We start from the raw sequence: 21,708 nt of genomic DNA, 5'->3' as shown, positions 1-21,708 counted from the left end.
TTGAGCTCTTCCATGGCCTGAGCCCATTGAGTGGGCTGGGATACAGAAGCCTTGACTTCTGTGTCTTTCCCTGATGGTAAGCATTGTTCTTCCTCATCAGAAAGGAAGGGAGGAAATGCCTGTTCACTAAGAAAGTAACCTTCTATAATCTTATTTCTTTTCCCTTTTCTGGGCATTTTCCCAGCCAGTGACTTGACCTCTGAATATTCTCCTCACACCCACCTCACCTACTGCTCCTCCCAGCCAGTGCTTGGGGTCTGAGATTCAAATGCTGCTTCCCAGCCTCAGGGCTTCCACGGGGGCGGGTCTGCTATTCAGTGTGAGATTAAGTTCAGGTGCTCAGGTCGGGGCTCAGTTCCCTCTGGGGGTTTATGCAGAAACTTTCAACAAAAGATACCCTCTTACCAACCCCCGTCACCTGTGGGTGGAGGGACCCGTGCGGCCGCTGGAGATCCCGTCCCTGAAGCCTGCTCGAATCTGCTCCTCTAGGTGCCGTGTGCGTGGCAGGGCTGTGCTTGGCACCCAGTCCCGGCACCCAGTCCGGGGCCTGTAGGACCTTTTGTGAGAAGTTTGCAGGTCCCTCTGGAACAGAAATCTCCTTCGCTCCACTGTTCTGTGGCCTCTACTGCGCCAGAATTCGCCGTGAGTTCCTTTTTACAGATGTTCTGTGGGTTGTAGGTTGGGAGCTATGTGTATGTGTGTCTTTCTACTCTGCCATCTTGACTCTGCCCCACCGAAATAAAAGCTTTCTATGGGAATGTGAAGAAGTGCTCTAAATCCTTTATGACTGCAGCAATTGTCTCACCCAGACAATAGTCACAGCACTGGTGGGGACTATGAATATTTCAGCATAGTCCTTACTCTCCTGATCAGCTTCCTTTCAGCTCAACTCCACCCTTCAGTAAGCTCCTTCCACTACATGTGCCTTAGACTTCCATGTTATTTAAGCAAATCACACGGACCTATTAATGAATGAGGAAGATCTTCCTATTTAAATTACCATTACATTCAACCCCAAGATCTTTTGTATTTATTACACAGGTTGGTGGGCCAACTGGTATCAACACAGTTGCAATGCGGATAACAGAAAATAAGCATATAAAACAATAACTTAGGCAGTATGTGTCAACAGAATTTTGCAGCAATGTAACAGTGATCATACAAAATAAACACATAAAACAGCATCTTACCATGGGGCTTGAGCACAAGCACCCCATCATTCCCATTCTAATAAATGAGACACAAAATCTTGGGGTAAGGGGGAAAGATCTCTTCTTCCATAGCTACTTCTTTCTGAAATTGGACCTAGAGCTGTCCCTGCCCTGAGAGATCTCATTTGAGATGTCAGTTCTTTAGCTTTCATCTGGATCTTGATCAATGCCATGTACGGGAGATTACATATCACAGTCATGGACAAAGGGTGACATCTGGCTTAAGCAATATGTGGAGGTTACTAAGCTTGCAGAAAACAAATCTATCAAAAAAAAAGTTTAACAGACAAAAAGTCAAAAAGAAACATGGAGACAATAACCACAAGCAAGGTAAACATATGATCAGCCATGCTACTAGAGTCCATGAACCTACTATGATAGCCTCATTCATGGTAGAATATATGAGTTAAGAGTACAATTCATAATCATCCTCTCTTGAAGAAACAAGAGTTACAGTATTATCTTTCCCAAGTGCTATAATTTCCACAGCATTTGGAACATCATCTGGATTCCATTTTACCTATTCTTTAACTCCTTACTTTATTGTATGAGTAAAACCCAATCCTTCAGTTCCTCTGCTAGTTATTTTGGAAAGAGAGTCAGTTTCCACAAGGGGTATTGTTTCACAAGGAATAATAATCACTTGAATGATGCTATCATTTTTACAAAACTGCATGGGTTCTTCACCTAAAGTTTGAAATGTCACAATAATGTTATACACTGTGGTCCTACTCCTAGCACCAAATGTATAGCCCAGACAATATTTACAGCATCAAGGGAAACTATGAATATGCCATCATAGTTCTGAATTGCAAAATAAAACTGACTCTACATATAGAAGGCAGAATAAAAGCATTTATTGAGACACCAGAAAAGCGAATAAAAATATCAGAAGGCCAAATCCATCATAATAACCAAGAAGTCAATGCATACTAGCACTGCAGGGGAGAAAGACCCTTCCGTGCCTTACTCCTGCACCCCCACTGGGACCATCATACGAACAGACAAACACTCAAGAGACTAGCTTTGCCTGCTTGCCTGTATCCTTCCCAGCTATGAGTAACTTGGCCAACTTCCTCTCAGCTCTGTTCCACCTTTCTTGTTCCACACATTCAGCAATCTCCTCCCAGCACATATGACGTAGGCTTTCATGTGATTTAAGCAGGTCACATGAGCCTATTAATGAAGGGGAAAGTTCTTCCCATTTAAATTACCATTGCAGAAATGCAAATTGAAACAGCTTCAAAATACCACTTCATACCTATTGTCTAATATGGTCAAAAAAGTAAAATTATAATTATTAGACAGGTTGTGGTAAAATTGGGATATACTCACTGTTGGTGGAACTGAGAACTGAACCAACCATTCTGAAGAATACTTTGGAATTATGCCCAAGGGACAGCTAAACTGCGTATACCCTTTGATCCAGCAATGTCATTACCAAGTTTGTATTCACAAGAGATCATAGAGAAAAAGTAAAAAACAAAACAAACAAACAAAAAAAAACCCTGCATATGCAAAAAAAAAAATTGCAGCCCTCTTTGTGGGGGCAAAATATTGGAAATTGAGGGAATGCCCATCTCTTGTAAAATGGCTGAACAAGTTGTGCTATATGAATGTAATGGAATACTATTGTGTAATAAGAAATGATGAGCGGGCACAGGTTAGAATAACCTGGAAAGACTTATATAAATTGATGGAAAGTGAAATGAGAAGTATCAGGAAAATACTGTACACAGTGACACTGTGTGATAATCAGCTCTGCATGACTCAGTTTTTCTCAATGATCCAAGACAAGCAAGTACAAAGCACTCAAGAAGGAAAATATTATGCATATCCAGATAGAAAACTGATGGACTATGCTGATTGAAATCCTCTTTTACTTACTTAATGTTTATCATATGTTTTAATTTCTTTTGATACTTTTCTTCTTCCACAACTGTGATGAATATGTAAATATGTTTTAGATGATAGCAATATATAAACTATAGAAATTTGCACATCATTTTCAGAAGAATGGAGATGAGACAGGAAGGGAGAAAAATTTGGATTTCAAAATCTTGTAAAAATGAAGGCTAAACATTTTCTTGATATGTAATTGTAGGGAAAAAATAAAATACTAGCTAAAGAAAAAAAGAAAAAATAATTTCTTAAAATTAGAATTGTGCAAATAAAAACCAATGATTCCAGAAGACATCAAGATACAGTAAAACAAAATCGAAAGAAGAAAAAAAGAAGAAAATTTGAAATTTATCATTGGAAAAAAAACAAGGAAGCTGAAAAATAGATTCAACAAAGATAATCTAAAAATTATTGGAATATGTAAAAGCCATGTTTGAAAGGTGACTGGACACCATCTTTCAAGAAATTATCATGGAAAGCTACTCTGATATCCTAGAACCAAGGAGCAAAATAGAGATAGAAAGAATTCACCAATCACCACTGGATAGGAATCCCAAAATAAAAACTCCTAGAAACATCAGAGAGAAATTGAAGGACAAAGTACAGCCAGCAGACAAAAAGAAATAAATGAAATGCTGTGGAATGACATCCAGAATAGCAACAATTATTCTAGAAGGCAAAGGAATTAAGATTACAACAAAGAATTACCTCCCCATCAAAAGTGAGAATAATACTTCAGCAGGGAAATAGACATTATACAAAATAGGGGATTTTTAAACATTTCTAACTAAAAGATCAGAGCCAAATACAAAAATGATTTTCACATGCAACACTCAAGAGAAATATAAAAAGAAATAAGACAGAGAAAATATTAAATAAGATTGAACTATGTATATTTCTAAAGGCAAAATATTATTTTCAAGTCTTAAGAACTTTATTACTATAAGGACAATTAGACAAAGTGTATGTACACGGAGGTTGAGGATGTAAGATGACTTTAATGGGATGATACCCCAACATAAAGAAATTTCTTAGGAATGTAGGAAGGGAGGGAGAAACAGAGAGATAGAATTTAGAACTCAAAACTGAATTAAAAAGCTTTTCAAAATTATTTTCTCATGCAATTTGGGGAAAATAAAGTAGCATTAAAATTATCCAAAGTCCTTTGAGAATTATGATTTTCAAAACAATAATTATAAGCAAGAATCATTCCTGCCTTCCAGTTTCTAGTCAGTGGTTCTAGTATTGCCCAGGGAAAGCCATATCAGTAAGCATCCCAACATACACAAGGAGGCCTGCTATCACAGGTTCTTAGATGTACTTTTCTAAAAGAAAAGACAACAATCTGTGGGGTTAACGATCTCCTTTAATGAATCCCATATATCATTCTCCAATAGATAAAAATACAAGAAGAGGTATAAAGACTAACAAACAAGCTTCTAACTCTCTGACCATTACATACATACAGAGCTACCAGAGATGGAAGCACCAACGTTTGAGTTTTCAAAGCCCAGGTGACTGTTTAGCTGCTTCCCAGAGTCTCATCTGGCACACAAACCATTTTTTCCTCAAATACTAAGCCCCAAAGAACCTCACCCTCAGAGAACATATACATTTTTAGAGGAAGAGGGCATAACAACCGGTGCTCCATTAAGAAATGGTGTGGTGGAGGAACCAAGATGGTGGAGTAGAAAGACACAGAGATGATTGGCTTCTACCCCACAGGCCATAAAATACCTATAAAGAAGAACTCCCAACAAATTCTAGAGCAGCAGACGCCACAGAACAACAGAGCAGAGTAGATTTCTGTCCCAGAGAGACCTGAAAAACCGATGGGAAAGGTCTATCATGCACTGGACTCAGAGCAGAGCAGAGCCCAACAGGCTTCAGAGACAGATGTCCAGGGGCAGCACAGGTCCCTCAAGCCACAGGTGTCAAAGGTCAGTGAGAGGGTCTTTTTAGCTGGCCAAGAGGGGAGTGGGGTGTCCCCATAACTCAGGTCTCCTCAAGAGGTAGCAGCAGAGGCAGCAGCAGATAGGGTTTCCCAAAGCATGCTGGAACCTGGATCCATTGTTGAAGGACTCCACAAAAACCCCCTGAGGGAACTGAGCCCTTCGTGGCGGCCCTGCCCCGACCTGAGCACCTGACCTTAATTTCACACTGAATAGCAACCCCGCCCCTGCCCTGAGGCTTGGGAGCAGCATTTGAATCTCAGCCCCTAAGTGCTAGCTGGGTGGAACTGGAGGAGAGGTGGGTGTGGAGAGGAAACTCAGAAGTCAAGTAACTGGCTGGGAAAATGCCCAGAGAAGGGAAAAAAAAATAAGACCATAGAAGATTACTTTCTTGGGAAACAAGTGTCTCCCCCCATCCCTTCGGATGAGGAAGAACAAGGCATACTGTCAGAGGAAGTCAAAGGCTCTCCCTCCAAAGGGGACTTAAACTTGGCTCAGGAAATAGAAGACCTTAAAAAATAAGTTAGCAGCTCACTAAAGGAAAACCAAAAAAATGCTGAGGAAAATAACAGCTTTAAAAAGAGGCTAACTCAATTGGAAAAAGAGGTCCAAAAAGCCAACAAGGAGAAGGAGGTTTTTCAAAGCAGAATTAGCGGCCTCCAGTCCAGAGCAGCCCAGAACAGCCCCTGGGCCACTGCCAGCCCCCAGGCACGTCTGAGAACCAGACACTAAGGGTCCTGTTCACCTTTTCCCTACGTCTCAGAAACCAACATGGCCACCAGAGGCACAATGACTCCTTTTGGCTTTGATGACTGGTCTGATGCTGAAACCCTTCGGAAATCAATGAAGGGACTTGGTACTGATGAGGAAAGCATCCTGACTCTTCTCACAGCCCGAAGCAATGCCCAGCCCCAAGAAATTGCAGTGGCATTTAAAACTTTATTTGGTCGGGATCTTCTGGATGACTTGAAATCACAGCTGACGGGGAAATTTGAGAAACTGATTGTGGCTCTGATGAAGCCAGCCAGGCTCTATGATACCTATGAACTGAAGCATGTTCTGAAGGGAGCTGGGACAAATGAAAAAGTGTTGACCAAAATTTTGGCATCCAGAACCCCACAAGAATTGGAGGGCATAAAGCAGGCTTATGAAGAAGAGTATGGCTCCAGTCTGGAGGATGATGTCATTGGGGATACTTCTGGATACTACCAGAGGATGTTGGTGGTTCTTCTGCAGGCTAACCAAGACTCTGATGATGGACTCAATAAAGACCTAGTGAAACAGGATGCTAATGACCTGTTCCAAGCTGGAGAACTGAAATGGGGGACAGATGAAGAAAAGTTAATCACCATTCTGGGAACACACAATGTGTCTCATTTAAGAAGGGTGTTTGACAAATACATGACCATATCAGGATTTCAGAATGAAGAAACCATTGACCATGAAACATCGGGTCACCTGGGAAAGCTGCTCCTTGCTATTGTAAAGTCTGTCCGAAGTGTACCCCTCTAACTTGCTGAGACACTCTACTATGCCATGAAAGGTGCTGGCACTGATGATCACACTCTCATAAGAGTCATAGTTTCCAGGAGTGAAAAAGACCTATTCAACATCAGAAAAGAATTTAAAAAGAACTTTGCAACTTCTCTTTATTCCATGACTAAGGATGACACATCTGGAGATTATAAGAGAGCACTGTTACTCCTCTGTGGTGGAGAGGATGACTAATCTGGCTTCCTGACAGAAAGTGCTTTCTTCTGTGCCTGCCTACTGGTGCCTTCCAGCTAGCCTCCCAACTAACCTCATTTTAGTATGTTAATGTTTTCTGTATTGCCTTATTCATACTAGCATGCAAATGATTGACTCCTATGTGGAAGCATGTTGTAGAAGTCATTGCTGTGCTTCCTTCTGATCATCACATTGAGGCTTCCCAACTTCACAGGCTGTGGGATCACAGAAACTCTTCAGGGGCAAAAAACACCTTGAAAATCCTCCTTAGGGGCTAAGTTTAGAGCCTGGCTCCGGGATATTATCATCACATTATGATAAGATTAAAATGGAAATTTGTGTTACAAAAAAAAAAAAAAGCAGAATTAGCCAAATGGAGGAGAAAGTTCAAAAGCTCACTGAACAAAATAATTCGTTGAAAGAGAGAATTGAGTCCAGGGAAATGAATGACTATGAGATAAACCAAGAAGTTAGTAAACAAAACCAAAAATTTGAAAAAAAAAAAACAAGATAAGGTGAAAGAACTCTTTGGAAAAACAACTGACCTGGAAAATAGATGCAGGAGAAATAATTTAAAAATTATTGGACTACCTGAAAGCCATGATCAAAAAAAGAGCCTAGACATTATCTTCCATGAAATTATCAAGGAAAACTGTCCCGATGTTATAGAATCAGAAGGCAAAATGGATTTTGAAAGAATTCGTTGGTCACTTCCTGAAAGAAACCCTAATAGAGAAACTCCTAGGAATATTGTGGCCAAATTTCAGAGTTCTCAGATCAAGGAGAAAATACCGCAAGCAGCTAGAAAGAGGTAATTTAAGTACTGTGGAAATACAATCAGGATAATACAGGATGTGGCAGCTTCAACGTTAATCGATCAAAGGGCTTGGAGTGGGATATTTCAGAAGTTAAAGGAACTGGAATTGAAACCAAGAATCACCCACAGAGCAAATCTGAATATAATACTTCAAGGGAAAAAATGGTCGTTCAGTAATATAGATGACTTTCAAGATTTCATGTTGAAGAAAAGACCAGATCTGTATTTAAAAATTTGACTTCCCAAGACAAGAATCAAGAGAAGCATGAAAAGGTAAACAGAAAAGAAAAGTCATAAAAGGCTCTCTGAAGCTGAACTGTTTACATTACATTGAAAGAAAATATTTTTAACTCTTGAATCTTTCCTCAGTATTTGGGTAGTAGGAGGGATTGTACATACACACACACACACACACAGATAGATAGAAAGTACAGGGTGTGTTATATCAAAAGAGAGGATATCCACATACACAAACACACACACACATACACACACACACACACACAAAGATAAAATAAAATAAAATAAAAATTAATGGGTGAAGGAGGAAAATTCCAGGAAGAGAGTACAGGGTGTGTTATATCAAAAGAGGATATCCACATACACAAACACACACACACACACACACACACACACACAGATAAAATAAAATAAAATAAAAATTAATGGGTGAAGGAGGAAAATTCCAGGAAGGGAGTAATGGAATAGGGCAGGCTGTAACTCATAAAAGAGTTAAGAAAAATCTTATTCAGTGGAGGAGATAAGGGAGAAGGGGAAGGGGATGAAAACAAAGCTACTCTCCCCACGTGTGGCTGAAGGAGGGAATAACATGCTCACTAAATTTGATATGAAAATTTATATACACCACAGGAAAGTAAGAGAGGAGGTGACAAGTGGAGCAAGGGGAATGTTAGAAGGGAGGGCAAAAGGGAGAAGGGAGTCACTAGAAATAAGCATTTTTCAGAAGGGACAAGGTCAATTGTAGGGGGGAAAAATAAGGGGGGATAGGGTAGGTGAGAGGGCAATATAATTAGTATTACATAACATGATTACTATGGAAGTTTTTTCAAAACAACACATATTTAGTCTGTATTGAATTGCTTCCTTTCTCAGTGGGGCTGGGGAGAGGTGGGGGGAGGGAGAGATATTGGAATTCAAAGTATTAGAAACAAATGTTGAGAATTTTTATTGCATATAATTGGGAAATAAGAACTACAGGGATAGGGGTATGGAAATTCATCTGGCCCTGCAAGAAAAGAGAGAAGAGGGGGATAGGAGAGGGGTGGGATGTGTTGGAGGGGAGGGTACATTGAGGGAAGGAGTAATCCGAATGCAAGGTTTTAGGAAGCAGGGGGGGAGGGGAGTGATGGGGAGAAAAACTGGACATGTTGCAAAGTGAGGTAAAATCAATTAGTATTAAAACAACAGACTGAATTAATTAGTGAGAATAAATCCATGACATCTTTAGTTTGGAGAAAAAAATTTCAGTCTAAATTTCGAAGAGGAAGGCAACCTCAGGTAAAATTTGGCATTGATGAAAGAGTCAAGGTTTTAATGGTAAATTAGATTTTATGATTGCCATTTAATCAGGAACTAGAGCATGTGCAGAAAGACATGTAAGCCACGTAACACTTGGCTCAAAAGATGTTCCTTAGACAAAGTGAAACTATAATCATATTTGAAACCTGGTTAATGGAACTTGCCATTTTTAGATGCCATGTGACTATTAAGTGACTGTTTTTCTGAGTCTAACTCCAGGTGTGGGTAGCAAGAAAAGTAATCTGAGCCTCCAATGCATGACGCCAGTAAGCTGATGAGATGCTGGTATGAACTGCATAGGTGATCTCGTGGGCTGAGGTGGGATTCTCCTGACTCAGTTTCCTCATTGACACATAGCAAACTTTAAGCCTGACTGAATGCAAGTGGATAGTCTAATCCTGCCTGGGGATGACATGAAGTTGGGGAGATACTGTATCCCTGCAATGTCCTTACTATCGGTGGCAATTTCCTGTAGTCAAAAGGTTTGTAAGCTTAATATGAGACCTATTCAATTATAGATTATGGGAAGGGGAACATCCGAGGTTGTCTAAAATTAAGCTATTAGGCATAGGACTTTAGACCAACAACATTAAATTAGGGTCCTTTAATTAGTAATACTGTGGAGACAAGTAGGTCAAGAACTTGTGAAGTTAGCAACATAAATATTATCTGTGTCTCAGTTGGTTAACGTTTAAAAAAAATTCTTTTTTGGTCCATATTGTAAATGCTTTAAAAAGATGTATCATCTAGCCAAAAGTTTGCTTTATCTGTTATAAACTGTGTTAAAAATAAAAAAACGAAAAACGAAACGGTGCGGGCCTTCCTACACATCTTCTCAGGCCCATTAATGGGTTGGGAAGATCTTCTTTAATCACATTATTCAGAGGCATGTGATTATACTAAAAGCAAAACTGCGAAAGATTCTTCTTTGCTTGCAATGACAGAAGCACTCTTAAGAAGTTGAATTAAATTTACGTAATAGTATTTCAAATTTTTCAAGAAAGTTGCAAGGTACCTCCCAAATTTCTCTTTCCTGGCTAGATATTCCTTTTTTTTTTTTTATCCATTTTTTATATTGTTTCCAGATCTGTAATTTTTTTGGTTGTCCTTCTCTGACTGAGGCTTAGAGTATAAAGATCAGATTTGCAAAAAATGATAAAAAGGGATCAATAAAGGCTCACATATGGAAAGGATTGAGGCTATTCGGCCAGAGAATAAATACATAAAATGTGAGCAATACTGTGGGACATTTTAAGGTACGTAATAAATAATAAGGTACATAATGAAATCTGTGACTTATAGTTACATAGCATTTTTTGGATGTTGTTGTTCAGTTGTTTTTTCTGTTGAGTTCAACTCTTCATGACATCATTTGGGATTTTCTTAACAAAGACACTGGAGTGGTTTGCATCTCTTTCTCTAGCTCATTTTAAAGCACTTAAATATTTTACTCTTTTATGTCATATATTCTCTATATCAGCCCATGAAATCCATATTATTACCCACATATTTTTCAGATGAGATAACTGAAGTATATGCAGTTTAAATGATTTAGCTCATGATTACAAAGCTAGTGAATGTCAGAGATTATTTGTGCCTCAGTAAGGGAAGAATATCAATGGTACTTCCTGTTCTTTTTTTCTTTTTACTAACTAAAGACTATCAACGGCCAAACCAAGTTGTGGGCAATGTTGTACCTGCTGTATCCGACATAATGAATATGACTGAAACTCTAATAGACACTGTTACTCAATGGTATGCTGTGGTAGACCTTACTAAAGCATTATTTTCCACACCCCACAAGAAGGAAGACTAGATGCAATTTGCTTTTACTTGGTAGGGTAAGCAATACATCTTTACTTTCTATTCCAATGATATCTTAATAGCTTGGCCACCTGCCACCAGTGGGCAGGATGGACAGTGGCCAAGCTCCAAATTGGCTCCAATAAGTTAACATAGTCTTTCACTGTATTTATGATATTAGTATAGTGAAAACTATTGAGCAAAAGTGTTATCACCTCGACTTTCTTACATGCCCAATTGGAACAAGATGGAGAAGCAGTTAATCCAGATAAGATATAAGAATTGACATAACAGGTCAACTTTCCAGGGATGTAATGGGAAAGAACACAGAGGGATATCTTTAAAAATGGTTTTAAAAAGTCCTGGCCCTGAGGCTTCCAACAATCAAGAAGGAGGCTTAGTTGTTTAGGCTATTTAGCTATCTTTGGAAGCACATTCCACATTTAGGGATAATTGTCAGGCCTCTCTATGTTGTGACTTAACATGCAGCATAATTTGAGTAGGAACCATTGCAATATGCTACATTGGAAGCTGCTCAGGAAGTCATACAACAAACCTTTCCAATTGGATCCCTGTTATTCACTCACACTGCACAGATCTCTAGTTATCAATTTCTCTAGAAGCAGAAGACTGAATCTTATGGCAGAAGAACATAGCTAGGGAGCAGAGACTTATAAAATTCTGAACTCAAGCATTTACAGGGGACAATGATAAATTACTCCTACTTTGAAAAGCAATCGTTAGCTTGTTACATGGACCACATTAAGACAAAGAGACTGCCTGAGAATGCTCCTGCCCAATTGAGTCCTGAGACCCCTATATTCCAATGGGTTCTGATTGAAAGTAAGTCCCACAAGAAGAGATGAGCACAAGCGGCATAAAATATATGATGGAAATGCAAAGTGGAGCAAAGTCTAGACCCAGAGCAGCAAGTAAGCTACATGCACTGGTAGTGGACCAAATGACCAGAAAAAATGTACCTGAGTGAACCCATCACCCATGATGCTGATGCTTTGGAGCTCTCAGTTGTTCAACCTCCCAACGGATCCAGAGGTCAAGCTTTACTGATGGAATCTCTTGCATTAAAGATGGCCAAGTCTAGTGGGGCATTCAAAGTGTCTCAAGACAAGTTTCATACTATTCCTAAAAATGATCAGTCAGTCAAAAGGCAGAGCTATAAGCAATCTTGCTTACCTACTTTTGAATATTCAAAAGGTAATGTTTATTTATGTTGACTCTTTGGACCTGTTCAAGGGTCTAGTCCTTGGTGCAGTCAATCACTTCAAACTAATTGGAAAATCAAGTTCAATGCAGTATTTTGAGCATCTTTGTAGGCCTGCATACTCACCAAACTGAAAAACTAAGAGGTTTACATCAAACATGTGTCTACCTATCACAGTGTTTCCTTCCTTGAGAAATCCAGATACATATGATCAAACCTGAACATCAACAGTACAGCAAATCTATGTTCAAACTGGTCAAACTGACCATGGAAATGAATACACTGTGTAGGACTGAGCCCACCACACAGGCTTCTATTTCAAACAAGAAGAAGTTAAGGAAACAAGAGCTAGTTGCATTATTTGGCAACTCCATTCCCATGGAGAAAGGGCTATCGTTTTCATGTTATTGGTCTTACAGATAACAAGACAGTTTCCTAATGTTACATACTGGCTCTTTGTCTCAAAAGATACATGAAATTGAATCTAGAGGGCTGGGCCTTCAACTGAACATAGAAGGGCATGGCCAGATAAAACTTGGCAAGAGTATTTTGTGGGCACTCTTCAATGACACTGAGTCTTATGAAGACAGAAATAGATTCTTCTACAGGATACAAGGTAGCCATATCAGTTGTTTGCCTTGATGGAAAGGCTACCATCTCAGCCACTGAGAAGAGCATTTGATTTAACCTTGGCTATTCTAATCACAATCTGCTGTAAGCCATCATACATTCACCTTATACATGATCCAGATAGGAGATCTTTTATTCAAATGACAAAGTTCTGGAACCAAGGGATGGATTTCTGATCAATAAAAACTAGTTTTACAAGTATAGTCCTAGTCCTCCATTTTACACTCTTCCTAGGCTTGGTACTCTTAGGTTTTATTGTTTTTGCTTTTTGCATACCTCACTCCTCACTCCTGATTAGGTAAATTAGCAAGTACTCTCACTTTACTGATCCTGTACCAAAGGGGAGTTCCCTTTGATATTTCCTTCTAGTCTCAAATGTCATATAATGTTGAGCATTGAGAAACCCTGGGCCTTCCAATGAAGCATTTATATAAACATCATTATGCTACAATGAGCCTGTCTCTGGTATCAACTCTTCTCCACTCCTTGTGAGTAACAATAAAGTCTGTCAAAACTGTCTCTGTGCTGGATGACACTTTCATCTAGAGTTTCCCATATTACACTTCATTTCCAAATATTTCCCCCTAGTCTCCTTCCCCTGTGATTTAAAAAAAAGAGGAAAAGACCCCAACAGTTAAATAAAACTCACCAATACATTAACCATGTGCAACTTTCCACACTTGTAGCTCCCCACTTCTGCATAGTAAGAAGATAGGTCATTTTTGCCTTCTTCAGAAACAATTATCTGTTCATTAAAATTGCATCATATCAGTTTTCATCATCATGCTTTTTATTTGCACTGTCAAAGTCTTTGTACATAGTTTTCAGTCTATTCAATTTTGCAACAAATCATGTCTTCTTAAAATCCCCCAAATTATTCATATCCTTTGTTTCTTATATAGTTTCTGAAAAGATGGGCCAGGTGTGCTGACACACTATATCTGCCTTCTCTGCATTTTTTTCTGATATATCACTGCATTGTTCTGTCCCAATTTGGTTAACTACTCTTCAATCAATGGGCATCTAATTTGTCTCCAATTCTTTTATAGATAACATTTAGTGAATTTTGAAATGAACTTTCCTCACAGCAATTCTGTGAGTTTTGTCATTCAAGTGTTACACCAGTTTTATAGATGATGAAACTGAAGCTCAGAGATGTCAATCTATTATTGATTAAAATGTCTACTATGTGCCAAGCCCTATGATACAAACCCAAAATACAAATAAAATGAATGAAACTCCCTCCTTTTAGGATGCATCCTAAAAGTGGATACAGCAAGTACACATATAGGAACATATCAAGAAAGTTAATGTCAAAGAATTAGTCAAGCATGGTGGGAAGGGGACTGACTCAGGAGAGCTGGGTTGGAATTCTGCCCTTGATGTTATTCTCTGACCTCTATTTCCTTATCTGTGAAATGAGGGAATTGGCCTAGATCCTTTCCAATTCTACATCTATGTTATGATGAATTTCCATCTTAATCAAAGAATACTTTTATTACTATTGAGTTGCGATGAAGTTTTTTCTACAACTCTAGAGAATTAAAGATTTTTATACTCTGTGAATGAAAAATAAATTAAAGGTCTTAAACATAATTAAATTATGTACAGATTAGGCAACTAGTGGAGCTATTTGAGAGGAATCATTGAAAAAACAAGTTATGTGGAAATGGGAATGGATTTCTAGGATATTCTGAAAAAGAGGCACAATAATAGTAAATCATTGATTTTAGCAAGTAGTGTAAACATGTTTTCCCCATTTTTCACTGTTTTATCTATCCATAGACTTGAAATTATTGTTAAACATTTTAGAAACACAATAACAAAAAGCAGGCCTGGTTTCTATTAGAAACAGAAAAATAACTAAACATTGCTCAGAGTAACCCAGTAAGTGTCCGAGACTTAACTGCATACACAGGACTTCAGACTTTAAATTCCATTTTCTCCTCACTACTCCAGGCTGCTTTTATTTTTTAAAAAACACATAGTTTTGTTATGTGTGTGTGCATTTTTTCATTTTCTTTTTATTTTCAGGTCCAAATTCTTTCCCTCCTTCCAGTTCCACCTCCAACAATTAAGAAGTTAAGAAATACAATGTCCATTATACACATGAAGTCATACAAAGCATATTTCCTCATTAGCCTTGTTACAGAAAAAGAAACAAAGAAATATGCTTCATTTTGCAATCTGAGTCCATCAGTTCTCTATTGAGAAATGAGTAGCATTTTACATTATGGGACATCTGCTAGTCAGTCAGTCACTAAATCTTTCATAGGCGATTATCTTTACAGTATGGTTATTATTGTGTAGATTGTTCTCCTGGCTCTGTTTACTTCACTTTGAATCAATTTTATCTAAGTTTTTAGAGTTTTCTTTATTTTTCTGAAATCATCATCTTTATTTTGCTTACATCACAATAGTATGCTATCACATTAGGACTTTCTATTTTTATATAAAGCATACATTAATTTTCAGAGTACTAATATTTTAGAATGTACTGCTAAGACTGATACTATCCTCAGAGATTTTCAAAGAGATAAAAGAACATCCCATAGCCTAGAAGGTTTGAATGTTCTCTTGGCTAGTATTAGGGAATAAATTATAAAATCTAAAGATTTTTTCAAACCTTTATTCACACAGTTTTCCAGTTCCATTTTAATGCTGACTATTCATAATTTTAATCAAATGATTAGCTATTGATTAGAAATCTAATTTTAAAGTATGTTTACCTCAATATTTCAAGGACTTGTTATTTTACTCCTGTGTGTTCTCCCTCAACTAATGCCAATTATAACTCCTTCAGTGCCTCTAAACAGTTTTCATCAGTTGTCATGACTGAAAATATTTGTCATTTACTGGCCAAGCTTCTGCTTGTTCTGACCCTTAAAAATATAGCTAGGCTGGACTTCAGATGTCATATATAGGCCTTTTCTTGAAGACTTTTTAAGTTTGGGAGAAACTTGCAGAACTTAAGGTTAAAAACCATAGACTTTAAGAACTGTACAAAATGAGGCATGGTGAGGATTTAGTGGGAAAAAATGTAAGCTATGAGTGCAAAATATTTATTTCCTTAAAATGCAGTGGGGTTTTTAAAACAAAATATGAATTCTACCTCCTCATTTGGAAATTATGTTTGAAGTTTGGTGGTATCAATTCCTGATGTAACTACGTAATTATGTTCATATACACTAATTATGTAAAATAATTGGAACAAGTAATTACTATGTTAGCATATTTAATTACAGGGTACAAAAATGCAATGCATACAAATGTATCTCATATTCACAGTAATATCTGATTCACCATAAGTACATTTTCTCAATATTTTATCAAATAACTGCAGCAAAATAAATGCAAAAAATCTATAAATCTACCTCAGAACCTCATGTAAGCAGTACTAAAACATCTGTTAGAACAATGATATTTTCAATTTAATTTCAGTACAAAATCCCCAAAATGAAAAAGAAAAATTATTTACCAAGGAAATCATTAGAGAGTATAAAGTTATCATGATATCTCTTATTTTTTAAGATAATTGTTTAAAGTAATAGCTAAAAATTTCAATATTCACATGCAGCTTTCTTTTACTCACTACAGTCAGCATAAAACACATAATCATGCATTCTAGACCCTAATTAGAATAAAAACTTAATACACTTCTTTTCTAAAGGTATCTCATTTTCCTCTAAACCCTTTAATCATGAATTCAGTCTACTAATCGTCTATTATACTATTCAGTCATTTTGTTTCCAAAATAAAGGTCTATTCCTACTGGTTCCACTTTTTATCCACTTACCCTTCCAACGTTCTATGCCCCCATTACATGATTTCTGCTCCCATCCGTATACATAAAATTATCTTTCAAATATTTCAACGAATTCCTTATTTCTAAACCAAGTCTTTATTTCAGTTCTTATGCTCATCTCCTTACATATAGTATTTTCAAGTATTGATCACACAATTAAAATTCTGTTCTCTGACTTTCATGACAATAAACCTCTCTGGGGTTCTTCTCCCCAAACATTCCCTCACCCTGACAACATTCCTGCCCTAACTCTTTCTCTTTCTCTCTCTGTCTTTGTGCTTCTGCCTCTTTGTTCTCTCTCTCTCTGTCTCTCTCTCTCTGTCTCTGTCTCTCTCTGTCTCTCTCTGTCTCTGTCTCTCTCTCTCTGTCTCTCTGTCTCTCTGTCTCTCTCTCTCTGTCTCTCTCTCTCTCTCTCTCTCTGTCTCTCTCTCTCTCTCTCTCTCTCTCTCTCTCTCTCTCTCTCTCTCTCTCTCTCTCTCTCTCTCTCTCTCTCTCGGTGTTTCTCTGTTTTCCTGTCTCTCTGTTCCTGTCTTTGCTTTGCTTCTATCTCTCTGTCTCTAAGAGATTTCCCTCAAAGTTCTTCTTCTCTCTGGACCATTTCTCTTCTCATTTAGTGTTAATTTCCCATTCTCCCTATTCAAAATTGTTTTGCATAAGGCAAAAATACAAATACTTAGGTGTAATGTGATCAGTTTCTTCACTAACCCTTCTATAAATAGTGTTTGTTATTTTTTCTCCATGTCATTGTAAAATTCTTCTCTTCTTTGTTTATTTAAATCTTGTGCTGTCCAGTTCAAACTCAACATTGAACTTTTTCTGCTTCAAACTACTTGAATCCATATCTTTAAATTCCTACTGAATATATGATAGTTATGTAAGTTAGCATTTAATTGCTACTGGATTATTTCTAGTGTGGAGCTTTTATTTTTGAAAATGGGTTGTGAGTATTTTTAGGGTAGGGTTTGAATTTCCATTGTATCCTCCAAAAATATGAGCAGTAAGTATTTTGATTTATTGATATCAATTTAAAGCAAATATTATAATTCTATATGATATTTTTCTAATAGCTTTATTTAAAATTTTAAAATTAAAAAAATAAAATGATTGTCACATGTCTATAAATTGGCACAGCCTTACATATTTCATAACAAGGGAGTATTAGATTACTTCCTGAAAAAATCAGATTATTCCTTTTAGCTTTAAATAGCTAATAATGACATTCATGCATATATGAGCTGTGGAAAGAAAAGAATTTGAAGCATGTTGTGTAGTTTTATCATTAAATACTCCCTTTTCCTACCCCTGATTCTGAACTCTGTGGACACAGATGGATAGTCCCTGTGCTCACAGTTGTCAAGGAAACATTGAAAGCTGAATGATATTTATATTAAAAAAGGAAAACAATTAATATCATATACCCAATTTACTGCATAAAATTGAAGTTTAAAAAACTGTAATCATTATTTTTGTTCTGCTCATAAATAAAATTAACAAATTCCTTTTCTGTCACCAAAAAGGTAATCCATCTGATAAACCATGTTGAAATGCTTTGCCAGGATTCTATGATTATGCCCAGAGGTTTGCTTTAAAATTGGTATTCCTCTTCTGACTTTTTGATTGATGATGTGGGTTCTAATCACCCAATGACTTTGTCACATAATTTTGAAATGGTATTTGATGGAAAGATGCACCAAGCAGGCTAATAATTCTATCTCCCCCTCAACTTTTTCATATCTATAAATAATTCCTACTTTTAAAATATGAATAGATATTTCAGTGGTTTGTGCCAACTCTTTCTAAAGGACCCAAGTTTGATTGATTTGGGCATAGTAACAGATGTGAGTGACATTATGCCTGAAGTACATATCAGATAAACTTTGAAAATAATCCTGATGTTTTTACTATCGTGATAAAAGATTATTATCAGTCTGAAAAAATAAAGATTTAACTATCAGTTTGCCTAAAGAAATGGAGGCGAATCAGCTTCATGTTTATTCTTCCCATCGTTTTTATGTACCAAGCCTGCATGATAGAATTCACTATGATTTGCATTAGGTAATAACCATTTTAATCAGAGAGCTACAGTTTTTTGGACTCTAGAGATGTCTTTAAGACTATTATAGTCTCTCTACATAGCAAATATAGAAAAATAGTACTTTTAATGAGACACTTTTATAAGATCATTTCAAAAGCTAGAGAAAATTCTCCACTGTAGTGTGTAATTCTTTTCTGTGGCTAGTATTTTCCTTCCAGGACACAGTCTGAACAAAGATCATCAAATTCTAAATGTTTTGTTTCACAAAGAAAGTTGAATATTTTCAAATAAGTTTAAACTAATTTTGGGTTTGGAATAAGCATAAATCTAGGAGTAAATTTAAGTTTCTGAAAATGCATATTCATATTAATACAAATAGCATGCAAACAGCTTAAGGGAAAGAACTAATTTCATTTTTTAATCATTGTATCTTTAGCACCTAGCAAAGAGCAATAATTTGATAAATTCTTCTTTGATTTAATTCAAGAAATATGTATTAAATAAAATGTAGGTAAGTGTTTCTTTGATTATTCCTGCTGAAATTCTTTAAGGGAGGTCAATTTTTATTTGAAAGCAAAGAATAACTTAATTTTCAAAGTGTTAAAACCCTGGAATGAGCTACCAAGAAAGGATGTATCCCTGGAGATTTTCAAGGATAGTAAAGACAAATAATCAGTATTCTAATGGTGAAAGCAAATTAGCATAATGCAAAGTGAAAAAAACTCTTTTTTTTTGTTTCTTTTAAATGGTACACTCCAGCAGTCCCTTTGTAGTTGAGATTAAAATGGATACTGTCCAAATGACTGGTTAAAAATAAGAGAGAAATTTTGAAGTATATTACCTAATTGCAACACAATATATCTTGATTGTAAACACCTTATTAAAGATTTTTAAGTTTTTTTGTTTCTAATCAACGTCTTGCACTAAAAATTACCTACTTATCTTTTGTGGCATATTATGACGGGCAGAAATAGCAGAGCAGCTGGAGGGCTGGCCTCAAGGGAAGAGAAAACTGAGTTCAAGTGCAGCCTCGGACATGTACTAACTGTTTTACCTTGTGCAGGACCAAAGACCTCATCTTGCTCAAGGGGCATAGACAGCTTTCTAAGACTTGTAAGTTACAGATAAATTGAATATTTGCAATGAAATAAAGAATTTATTCATTTGAGAGTTTCCTATACTAATGGAAACATAAATCTAGCTGCTATCTTAAAGTGTTCCTGGAGGAACAGAAGACCTATTTTCAGGGAACAACCTGAGGACTACCAGTGTCACTGGCGTCAAATCATTCAATTCTTTTTGCCTGTCCTTTTCATATATATATATATATATATATATATATATATATATATATATATATATATATATATATATATATATATATATATATATATATGTGTGTGTGTGTGTTTGTGTGTATGTATATGTATATATACATATATATACATATACATATGTGTGTGTGTCTGTGTACGTATATATATGTATATATACATATATATGTATTCATAATTTGGACAAGTTGAAAAGATTGTTTTTAAGATTCACAAAACACTTTACATATACTTAATCTTTACAACAACACTTTGCAGTAGGTGATTTTATAAATGAGGGAATTAAATCTTAATAAGTCAAGTGATTTGCCCATGGTCACACTGTTAACAAGTAGCAGATGAAGTAGTACTCAAATCTAGGTTTTCCTGAATCTAAGTCTCAGATATTACATCCTGTGCTACAATGTTTAAAAAATTTCTTCCGTATTTGAATCCTATCTTTCAGTGAGCTCAGATTTTTCTTTCTTTTCCATAGTGGGCAAAAGATACAAGTGTCCTTGTCTCCCTCAGTCATCACTATTTCAAATCACAGCTTTCCCCAAATAACTCAAGAGGAAAGCAACCTTATAAAAGGACTCGCTAAAATGTGAAGGACTTAATACATGAAAGTTCATTGTATCAGTGTTTTTATTTTTTTTTTTTAATGTATGTCATTGAGATAATATTGAATCCAAAGAAAATTGTATCTAGTGGTAAAATTTCAGACATTGTGTTTCCTGAACTACAGTGGGGTGGCATTTTTCATCACGAGAACATTCTTGCACAACATAAAATCACATGGGTTGCCACTTACCACACCTGTACATAAGGATATCACTTTCAGGGCTCCAGGACTCGAAATGATTGAGAACACTGCACCACTTGCGCAAAACTCATTCACTTCACATATGTAAGCATCTTCCTGCCTTGTATTCATTTATTCTCTGGGCACCTTCAGAAAAAAAATATAATACCATATTGGATTTAGGCTTCTAGCAGCTTCTATATCAATAGAAATTCTTGGAAGGGTGAGGGGGAGTTTACAATACAATTCAAAGGAAGGAAAGCAATGAAATGACTATAAAACTTCAAATTAAAGAAACATGCTAGGGAAAGATTCAAGGAAAGCTTATGCAGAAATGTCCCCTACCATAATGTTTTGTATATATTTCCTATGTGAATTGTTACAGCAATCCATCAGTAGTTACAGCATTCTGCCTTTATACCGTTACTCATTTACTTCCATCTTACCTGGAAGCTTTCAATACATCCTGAAGGATAATCATATGTCCTATTGCAGAGAGCATGTCTTGCAAAATAGACCCTTTTATTGATGGTTTTATATTTTTCAAGGTAAAAGCTTCAATATAAAAAAATACAAAGACAGGAAATAACCAAGCAGGCTCTCTACGCTATACGCATGAATGGTCGAGTGCTCTTGCATGTAGAATGAATTGAGATTCCTGTTAATGATAGCTAGTTTTCTCCAGGGGCCAATTTCTTGCTTTACCCTTATGCCAATGGGAACACAATTTAATAACCTTTTGAAGTAAATGGGGGTCTGTTTCCCAGGTAGCTATATTATCTTGCATATCAAGATAAGGAATACATTTGCTTTTTGTTATCCAGTTCTAAAAACTAAGGGAAACTATGCTGCTTTAATAATGAAGCCCATTGATATGTGAAGTTCTACCATGTTAAGACACTTCTTGATATTAATCACTTGGAATCAAAACCTTACCATATTGAGC

General features: G+C 36.6%; 1 pseudogene; it reads left to right on the top strand.

Moving 5' to 3' along the window:
- Nucleotides 1–5,767: 5,767 nt before the first annotated feature.
- LOC140511058 (annexin A5 pseudogene) lies at nucleotides 5,768–7,140 on the top strand (annotated as a pseudogene).
- Nucleotides 7,141–21,708: the final 14,568 nt, after the last annotated feature.

Source organism: Notamacropus eugenii, chromosome 6 (assembly GCF_028372415.1).
Source record: "Notamacropus eugenii isolate mMacEug1 chromosome 6, mMacEug1.pri_v2, whole genome shotgun sequence".
Classification (NCBI taxonomy): domain Eukaryota; kingdom Metazoa; phylum Chordata; class Mammalia; order Diprotodontia; family Macropodidae; genus Notamacropus; species Notamacropus eugenii.
Note: the sequence above shows the minus strand (reverse complement) of the source record. Positions and strands in the feature narration are given on the sequence as shown.